The sequence below is a fragment of the Vombatus ursinus genome, unplaced genomic scaffold, assembly GCF_900497805.2.
Source record: "Vombatus ursinus unplaced genomic scaffold, bare-nosed wombat genome assembly UNPS02014167.1, whole genome shotgun sequence".
Taxonomy (NCBI): Eukaryota; Metazoa; Chordata; class Mammalia; order Diprotodontia; family Vombatidae; genus Vombatus; species Vombatus ursinus.
This window is the reverse complement of record NW_020953945.1, coordinates 1,963,266-1,973,476: the sequence shown is the minus strand read 5'-3', so window position 1 is coordinate 1,973,476 and position 10,211 is coordinate 1,963,266. Positions and strand designations below refer to the sequence as shown.

The following is a 10,211-nucleotide window of genomic DNA, read 5'->3' as shown; positions in this document are numbered from 1 at the left end:
CGTCCAGCTGAATCTGGAGAAGCGTGCAAGGGGATGGCATTTTTGCCCCCAGCAATTCCCAAATACCATCTCCGTCAATGTCTACGTGTCAGAGTCATACTCTGCATGAGTCTAAGGAATGCTCATGGATCATGTAAGCATTGCAGTACAAAAACCAGCAGCAAAAGAATCTTGATACAATAACACAAGAGATGATTAGAGAAAATGGTCTTGAAGCATTAGAACAACAAAGGAAAGTAGAAATAGAAAAAATTCACCAATCACCACCTGAAAGAGATCCTACGAGGAAAACTCACGGCAATATTACAGTCAATTCCAGACCAAGGACAAAATATTATGAGCAACAAGAGAAAAACAATTTACATATGGCAGTACCACAATTAGAATCATACAAGACCTAGCCATGGCGACACTAAAAGACTGTGGGTCTTTCTTTGTAAGGGGAAAAGAGCTCAAGATGGTACCAGATCTTGAGCTCTTTTCCCCTTACAAAGAAATTGGAAAGATTTACCCCAAAAGTTTATACCATGAGTCCCTGCTCAGGGCCTTCTGCCCCACCCCCACCCCAGGCAGGGCCTCCAGATTCTAGGTCTTCAGATTCCAAACCCAAAGCCTTCTGTGCCACGCCGCCCTGTTACAAGAAGCCAGTCCTCCACCTCAGTCCTGCTCTGAGTGCCCACTCACGGCAGGGAGACAAAGCTCTGCAGCACTGACTCTGTGCCAGGCACTGGGCTCACTCAACAGGCAGACCGCCGGGGGTCCGAAGGACAGACCTGGTGATGGAGCAGGTCCATCTGAGCCCCCGTCCAGCTGAATCTGGAGAAGCGTGCAAGGGGATGGCATTTTTGCCTGGGACCTGGTCCCCAAACTACTCCCAGGAACCAAAGCACTGAAGACAATGTGCCCCAACACCCCAGGCCCCGAAGGGCAATTGACCTGGTCAGAAAGATGTGGCTGTTTGTGCACATGTCTTAGATAAAGCAGCTTGTACTAAGTGTCATAAGACACACAAATTGCTAAGAAAGAAGGAAAGGAGAGAACTTAAGGAAGTCCCAGCCAACCTCCCACCTCCATGCCTTTGCACAGGCTGTCCCCAACCACGCCTGCAATATCTTCCCTGGATCTCCACGGAGTCCTTCAAGCGGCTAGACGGCATGGGGGACAGACTGCTGGACTTGGACACAGGAAGACTTGATTTGGAATCTTCCCTCAGACCCTTATCTGTAAAATGGGGATAAAAAGAGCACCTACCTCATGGGGCTGCTGTGAGGAACAACGGAGGTCACACTTGGGAAGCAGTTTTCAGACCCTACTACAACACATAAATGCTGGCTGTTTATTATTATTAAAAATTCAGTTCAGGTGTTACCTTTCACAAGATGCCTCTTCCTCAACCCACCCCCAATTATTAGAACCTGAGCCCCAACACTCCAAATTCCTCTTCATTCACGTAAACATGTACATGCTGTACCCCCAGAGGGTCCTTCTACCAATGCTATTGGAGTGAGGGTTACTAGACGTCTTAGGGAGCCAAGACAGCACCTGTGCCCCTCGGGCAAGGGTTAAAGACTGTACCTACTGTAACAGAAGCCTGCGCCCCTTCTAAGGTCAGGGGACCTTCCTTCACACTGATGTAGGTTCACAAAAGACAAGTCTAAGTAACTGTGATCCCATGAAAGTAAAAAGCTTTTGGACTAGGAAGAAACAACACAACTGGGATAAGAAGCGCAAGTATGGCTTGGGGGAGGGAGCTTTCCATCAAGTATCTCTGTTAGGGGTCTGCTGTCTAAGGGAGCCAGTAAACTAACCAACGTGAACACCAAAAGCCATTCCCCAATAGATAAATGGTCAAACAATATGGACAAATATTTCTCAAAAGAAGAAAGCCAAGCTATCAACCACCCTGTGAAAAAATGCTCCAAAGCCCTAATAATTAGAGAAATGTAAATTAACACAGCTCTGAGGTTCTACTTCTCACCCACCAGATTGGCAAAGGTGACAAAAACGAAAAATGAAAACTGCTGGTGTTGTTATGAATTGGTACAGTCATCCCAGAAAGCAATTGAGACAGATGACCAAAAGTTACCAAGTGTGTATATATTCTTTCACCCAACCATATCACTACCAGGCCTAAGAGATCAAGGAAAGAGGAAAAAGGCCCATAGGGACAATAGCAGCCCTTTTTATAGTAGCCAAAAACTGGAAACTGGCAGGGGCAGCCGCAGGACGAAGGGGATATCCCCTGCAAGTAGGGACTGGCCGATCAAATTATGGTGTATGAATGAGAACTGCAACATCAGCAATGATGAAAGAGGGTTTCAGAGAAATTTGGGAAGACCCATACTAACTGATGCAGAGTGAAGTAAACACAACCAGGAGAACAGTTTAACAAGTAACAAAAACATGTAAAGACAACCTCATCTGAAAAAACTCTGAGCAATGCAATTACCAATGATGATGTATGACAGCTAATCTCCAAGAGAGCTGAAATTCTCCTTGTCCTATTCACTGACTCCTAACGAACCTGTTCTTTAATCTCACTCAAATTGCCAAAGGGGACTTTAGATGGGTGGCTGGGGAGGAATGAAAGGGAGAAAAGACACACAAATAATGGAAGAAATTAGATGATGGTGACATCTAGGTCAGACTGGCAGCCTATAAGAGGAACAAAAAAGCCGTGAGAGTTTGCAGGGAGAGAGATACAGTAGAGCATGAGCCAAGCCCTTGAGGAAGAGAATTCCCAAAGGAGGGAAAATAAGCCCATTCCAGGCACAGAAGACCAAGAAAAGGGAGGGCAGGGAACGCTCAAGGCAGCAAAAACTAGGGACAAAGCCAGTGCCCACAGACTGAAGAGTGACTAACCAAAGTGAGGAGTCCCTAAGTATCCAGACTGATATTTGTATAATGTGGCCAAGATGGCAGACGCAGACTCGGACCGCCGAGCAGCGCCTCATCTGACGCCTTTGCAGGGCATGGACGTGACTTGGGAGACCCTGAAGCCTGGGTCAGTGACGCCGAAACTCAAACCTGCCTCGTCAGGATACAGGCCCAGCAGCACGGCATCCACAGACCAACGCAGACAAGTTCATAAAGAAAAGCTCAACGCTAAGTGATTATATTTATATTTATATTTATATATATATATATACACACACACATGCATATGTTATATATATGTATATATGTATGTATATATACATACATACAGATACACTATACCAACTATATATGTGTGTGTGTATATATATAAGATACATATATATATCTATATATATATCTATATATATATATTATACCAACTTAAAACCAGAAGTGCAATATGCAATCTGCATTTATGGAGGGAGCAGGCGTACTAACTAAAATTATAGACTTTATTCTAAATTAAAGATTTCCTGTTTTAACTTTTTTTTCCCTTTAAATCGATCACTCCAGAAAGCCTAGCTACGATTAAAATTAGTCAATTTACAGATAAATCAATGCAAGGATAGAGACTTCCAAATCATTTAACATTTACAGATTTCCATATTGGTCGATTATAAGACTTGGAAGAAACAGCCATGTTGGAAGCTATTAAAAGTTCATTCCTGAAGATGCCTACCTACTGTATATAAATAGAATGGAAATTATGAAATCTAAATAGTATCAGAGGAAACTGAAAAGACATCTATGACCTGACGCAGTGAAGTGAGCATTAATGCAGTGATAAACCCCAAATCCAGAGGACTGAAGACACTTCCTGGGAGAGGTGAGGGACTGAAGACGCTCAAGGAGGCAAAGTTTTGGAAGCGTCTGTTGGGGTTTTGCTGGACTCTGTATATTTGGGGTGAGGGCTTTCTTCTTCTCTTTAATTGTTCCACAGGGTGCAGAGGGGCAGTGGGAAGGAAAAATAAAACAAACTATAAAATAAATGAATGTAAAATAGATACATTTTAAAAAATATTTACTTGGCTGAACCTAGAATGGATAGAGCATCTTATCACACTAGGTCTTAGCGCACAGCCGCTCCCCGCTTCTGTCATGTACTCAGCGCTGGCGGCCACAGCCCGACTACAAGACTTCGGGCCAAGAAGATGATTCGAGAGGGGCCTTCATCGCTAGATCACCAGGGATGCTCAGGAGGGTTTTTCAAGCAGGGGGCAAAGGCAACCCCCAAGTGTGAGACAGAGAGCAAGCTCCCTCACTATTTGGGAAGGTTAGTTTCCATAATAATGGGTGTTTCACAAAGGAGTCAGGGAACACAATCAGGAATACCAGACAACAGAATGATACACATTTACACTGTTGAAAAGACTCGGGGAAGAAGGCATAGAAAGATGACTAATACCTGCAAGATCTTCATATGGAGAGAAAGCCCTCGGTTTAATTAGGGCTCTGTGCTAAGCACTTCACAAACAGCTCATTTGATCCTCATAACAACTCTGGGAGGTAGGTGCTGTTATTCTCCCCATTTTACAGATGAGGAAACTAAGGCAGAGAGAGGTGATGTGATTTTCCCAGGGTCAGTGCAGCTGGATTTGACCTCTTGAATCCAGGCCTGGCAGTGCTCGATCTGCCATGCTGTCTCACTGACCCCTTCCTGTCCCAGACCCTTCTGCTGGACTGAGTGTTCCGACCATCACTCCACAACCTCGCCCACCCTTGAGCTTTCATCACCCAATTTCAACCCTGGGGGGCCCCCAATCTTCGCCTCTACCCTAACTCCTGCCCTTCCACTGGTGTTCTTCACCATACATGCCGATGTTCCCTCAAACATCCTCAACTTCCATCACTACAGACAGGAAAAGGGCACGAACTCTAGGACCTGGATTCAAATTCCACCTCTTACTCCTGGGTGACCTCGGTTAAGTCCCTTGCTCTCCCCTCTCTGGTGCCCCCTACAGCCATCATCCTACTCTTTCTCTCACCACTACCCCAGCAACCAAGCTTTGGGAGGCACACAGACACGCACCCCCACATGGCCACAGGTACTCTACGGAGCCTGAGGAGACCAGACCAGCCTAGACCAGGCTTCCCATTCCATCAGGCCACTTTAGGGACTTCCCAGGAACCAAACCGACCCTCCCCCCGACCCAGCCTTCCCTGGGCCATGGACCCCCCGCGTCAGAGGCTCAATCCCTCACCAGCCTCAGCCTCTCATTTCCTTCCCAGCTCAGCTCTGGGTCACCCTGCACAAGGTCACCTCCCCACAAGCTTGGGCTCTGTTTGCACACACTTGCATTTAGTGCCAGAGAGAAGGTAAGCTGCTTTGGGGAGGGGATGCTTTCTGTGTCTCTCTAGCAGGGCATGAGAGCTCCTAGGAGCTCTCCCAGACATGCCGGCACTCGTCTGGCCTCTCGCCACCTTCTCGGGCGGCCCCCCCAATGCCTCAAATGCTCCCTCTTCATCGTGGCTTCCTGGCTGAAAGGCCAACTAAAACCCCCGCCTTGCCCAGACCCCTCCTCCTTCAAGAGGTCCCCCTCTGTCCTCTAGACACATCTACAGGTTGTCTCGGGCATTAGAGTGGGAGCTCCTTGAGGGCATGACCTGTCTTTTGGTCCTTTTTGGATCCCCAGCACTTAGCACAGTCCCTGGCACACAGCAGGCATTTAATAAATGTTTATTGATGGACTGGGGCAGCTAGGGGCACTACAGTGCACAGAGCCCCTGGCCTGGAGTCAGAAAGACTCCTCTTCAGTTCAAATCCAGCCTCAGACCCTTACTAGCAAGGTGCCCCTGGGCGAGTCACTTTACCCTGTTTGCCTCAGTTTCCTCATCTGTAAATGAGCTGGAGAAGGAAATGGCCAACCACTCTAGTATCTCTGTCAAGAAAATCCCAGATGAGGTCACCAAGAGTTGGACACAACTGAAAAACAACCGAATAACAAAACCGATCAATTAACCAACCTCCCACAAAGGGCTTTGCTGTGGGAGTTTTTAGAATGCCCAATCCAGTGCCCCGGGTCCTAGCCATCAAGGGTGAACCACCCCCACCCCCCAAAGCCCCTGGTCCCTTCTGAGGTTCGCTACGTGGTAATCTTTAACATTCTCCTAAATTCAGAGCTGGAAGGGAGCTCCTGTCATCTAATCCAACCCCTGTCATTCTAAAGACTTGGAAACTGAGGCCCAAGGGGCCTAACTTGGCAGGACTTGAACCCAGGCCAGCCTGCCTCCAAAGCCAGAGCTCTTTTCCCACAGTACCCTAGTTCTCTCTGGGGTTTTGGGGTCCCTCTGCACTTGGCAGCAGGAGCCATCAACATCTATGCAGCGACAGACAAGTCAAAAGGCAGTATGAGCCTAGAGTTAGACCTGGAAGGAGCCATCACTGAGTTCCCATGAGCAAGCGGAGGACCCTGCGTGAAGCTGACCTGCGCAGCTCCCCAGAGGGAGGGTCTGGAATCCCAGCCCAGCACTGTCTGCTCCCTCCCCCTGCCCCATCATGCCTCTGGGCCTCAGGACACCTTCGGGCAAGGAAAAGGCTTCTATCTCTAAGGTCCATTCCAACTGCCTGCATGCTAAGTAAAGACACATTCCTTATCAACAATGACCTAGTCACTGGGCCCCTTTTCTTAACTCTGCTCCCACATGGAGGCAAAGACAGGAAGACGTGGAGAAGAGTCCCACAGGCTTGGGCAGGCCGGCCAGGATCGGGGTGGGGGGGACACCCACCTCGATGAGATCACCCCTCAAAGGGCTCTAGCAACACAGAGGGAGGAAATGGCATTTCTGAGCAGCTGCCGGCTTTATAAGGAATGTTAAGGAAGATTATGCTCCTACGACAGTGTGAACCCGAGCCACATGGCCAGCCACTAATGAAGGGTTTCCACCTCTTTCCACTATGCTGTTTGAGGATCTGGGCTTTACCATGAGCAGTCGCCTTCAAAGTCACGACATGGAATGAGTCACCAGCCGAGGACGCATTCTCTGCAGCCCCCCACCCATCCGCCCCATAAAAAGTTCTAGTAGAGAAGAAGTGAAGTCTCGTGGCCACGCTTTTCTCGGTCAGTCTCTTTGGAAAGCTGACTCGTAAATGAGTTTCTGTACACCAAATTTTATCTACTCGTTCAGTCCTAAAAGCTATGTTCCCTTAGAAAACCATCTGGCCTGAAATAAAAAGCACGACTCAATGCAGCCAACCCAAGACGGGCCAAAGGAAGCCCATCCTAAGACAGCATATTCCCCAAATAAGCAAGAGAAAAAAAGGACACGGGATGGCCAGGGCTATTTCTGCAGTGCTGGGAAAAGAGCTTTAAAGTTCAACAAGCAGCCTTTCGCTCGGGTTGGGATCCAAAGACCTGGACTCCTGGCTCTGACCCAGACCTGCTTGAGTCAGCTCATGTCACCCAGAGCTTTGGTTTCCTCATCTGTACAATGGGGATAACAGCAACTCCCTGTGCTACCAACCTTTCAGGTGGGTTGTGAGGCTCTAATGAGAACATGCCAAGAGCTCTAAAAGAGGGTCCTCTCTCTTAGCCAGACACCACACTGCCCTCCTCAGGAGCTGGGGAGCCGCTCGAGGAGAGGGACAAGAGTCAATGCCATGAAACAAGCAGTCGGCAAACGTACAGTGACAGCACAAAGGACCAAAAGCTGGCCTCTATAGCATGGGTCACAGCATCTCACTCACTCAGCCCTGGGGGGGGGGGGTCTGCCACACAGGGGGAAGGGGAAGGGAATGAGCAACCATTAAGTACCTACGAGGTACAAATATTACAAATATTATCTCAGGTGACAGACATGACTTTCTATGTAACCAAAGCTAGTCAGTGCTGAGCACACAGTAGGTGCCTAATAAGTGCTTACTGAAGTTGAAGTTTACCTAGGATGGACAGAGTTGCTGGACTTCAAGAGTTAGAAGTCCTGGATTTGAATCCTGTCTCAGACTCATCACACTGTGGGACTTGAGACTGCTCTCAATGGCCCCTATGGCCCCTTCCAGCTCTAAGTAAGTGACCAAAGGTCAAAGTTTTATGTTACGGGGACCCCCTCGATCACGACTTGTGAGGCACTGCATCTCTGCATTCCCGGCATTTAGCAAGGGAGGCACGATAGCCTGAGAGTGAGTGTCGGGGGATTTGAGGAAGGGGCAAACTGCGGCAATCTTTCCGAGGTTTCCTTTTCTATAAAATAAGGCCTTCCGACCACAGCTGGAGAACTTCCAAGGACCCTAAAGGAAGGGAATTCATTAACCAAGGCCTCCCTCCCTCTGGAGATTCCAAACCTTCATGATCTGGGAAGTCAGGTAACCAAACCTGCTCAAAATCGGGCGTTCACTAAGAGCACCTGGGGTCTGCCACGTAAACCGGGGCATCTGATCTGAAGAGCTGACAAACGATTCTCAGAAGGGACAGAACCTCTCCACAAAGGGGCAGGACTCCCCCAGAGGAGCTCGGACTGCCTGGGACATAAGGGGACAACTTCTCAGCCCTCCAGAAGCTCAGGAGTCAACAGCCTTCGCTTGGAGCATTTGGGCAGAAGGCATCACCACAGAGGGGCAAAGAGCTTCCGGAAAGATCTAAGCCGCACCTGGAAGGAAGCTGTTTCGGGTGGGCTGGAGTCGGGAAACCTGACCAGCAAATAAGCGGCGGCTTCACTGTCCTCCAAAGGGGTGAATTCCTGCTCATCAAGTTTGGGTCTAAACCCAGAGCAGCGGCCCTTCCTTGGACAGAGGGAGAATTGTTTCAATGTTAAAATACACTGGCACTTAGAGGGAAAGGGCTTGGTGGGGCAGAGGGGTAGGTGCTGCGGAATCACCAGTGCACAAAAATGAAGTGATGGCAACGTGCCAGGTGGAGTTCACAGGGCAGCTGATACCACAGAAGGGCAGGGACAGGCAGTCTGGTGTCTCCTTGAAGTTACTATGAAAACCAAGCAGTATAAAAAAGTCCTAGAGAAAGCAGCCCCTCCTTGCCTGCCTCCCCCACCCAGGGGAGTGGCAGGCACGGCCTGGGGTTAGGGTTAGCTGACTCATGAGGTCAGATGTCTGCAATCTGGCCCCACAGCCACTTCTGGGAGCCAAGTTCCATCAGGGAACCAGCTGCTTCTTTCAAGAGGACGTTCTCTTCTAAAGCTAAAGTACAACACGGCTCCAGGACGGGAGTAAAACTCAGGCCAGAACAACATCGAGACCCCGCAACTCCAGTGTGGTGATTTGGAATGGAATCTACTAGAAAACATCATCTCCTCACTACCCCTTCTGCCCCAGGACCCCTGCTTGCCACCGTCGAAGCTGCACGCCCACCCGATCACCACGAAGGCCTTCCGGTGTCACTTGTTTAATGCCCTACCCAGGGCGGGCAATAAAGCAATTGGCAACAAATTCCTCTAATCAGTGCCCTGATGACCGAGTATCACCATTTCTGTTAGCCATTCTGCAGAGCCACTTGTGGATGGCAGTGAGACCAGCCACCGAGGCCCACAGCACCCAGGGGTTCCGAGATCGAGCCACCACTTTGGCAGAGTCCCAACCCAAAGCCAGAGAGGATTTTTAAAGAGAAGTGGGGGGGCAGAACCGCAGCATCATTCTCTCTTGAGCATGTCTCCCTCAGGGACCTCTCCTCTCCAGGTCTGCATCATGCAGCACCAAGATAATATCTGTACATGCACATTAGTACTGCAATGAGCAGACAGTAGGCACCACTTATGTCCCAGCTGTTGATGATGATGGTCACTAAGAATTTCACTTCACTTAAGTGGCGAGGACTACTTGGTGGTAGAGCACCAGGCCTGGAATCAGGAATACTTGAGTTCAAATACAGCCTTAGATAATTCCTAGCTGGGTGACCCTGGGCAAGTGACTTTACCTGGTTTGCCTCAGTTTCCTCATCTGTAAAATGAGCTGGAGAAGGAAATGGCAAAACCACTCCAGTATCTCTGCCAAGAAAACCCCAAATGGGGTCATGAAGAGTCAACCAAGACTGAAATAACTTAAGAACTCAATCCAATCATTTTACAGAGGAGGGGTCTAAAATCCTCCTCACAGATGGTAAAAGTGAGTAGCAGAAGTGACATTGGAATCCATGAGCCAGGACCTCAAGCCCAGAGCTCTCTCACCAGCACTAAGATAAGATGCCGCCACACAAAGATGAGCAAGGACAGTGTGGGGCAGTAGGCAGGGCATTCCACTTGAGGTCAAAGGACCAGGGCGGGGCCACTGCCTCGTCCTTGGGGAAGGGGTCTCCACTTCCTCTCTGATGGGCCGCTGGTACCACCCTCTGGCTCTTCATTTCCTCCTA

The 10,211-nt window shown here is 49.0% G+C and overlaps 1 protein-coding gene across 2 annotated transcripts in view; it reads right to left on the bottom strand.

The window, feature by feature from the left end:
• The window catches only part of CLTCL1 (clathrin heavy chain like 1), an 88,781-nt gene that overhangs the window by 72,953 nt on the left and 5,617 nt on the right, over positions 1-10,211 (bottom strand). The gene's annotated exons all lie outside the window — the stretch shown is intronic.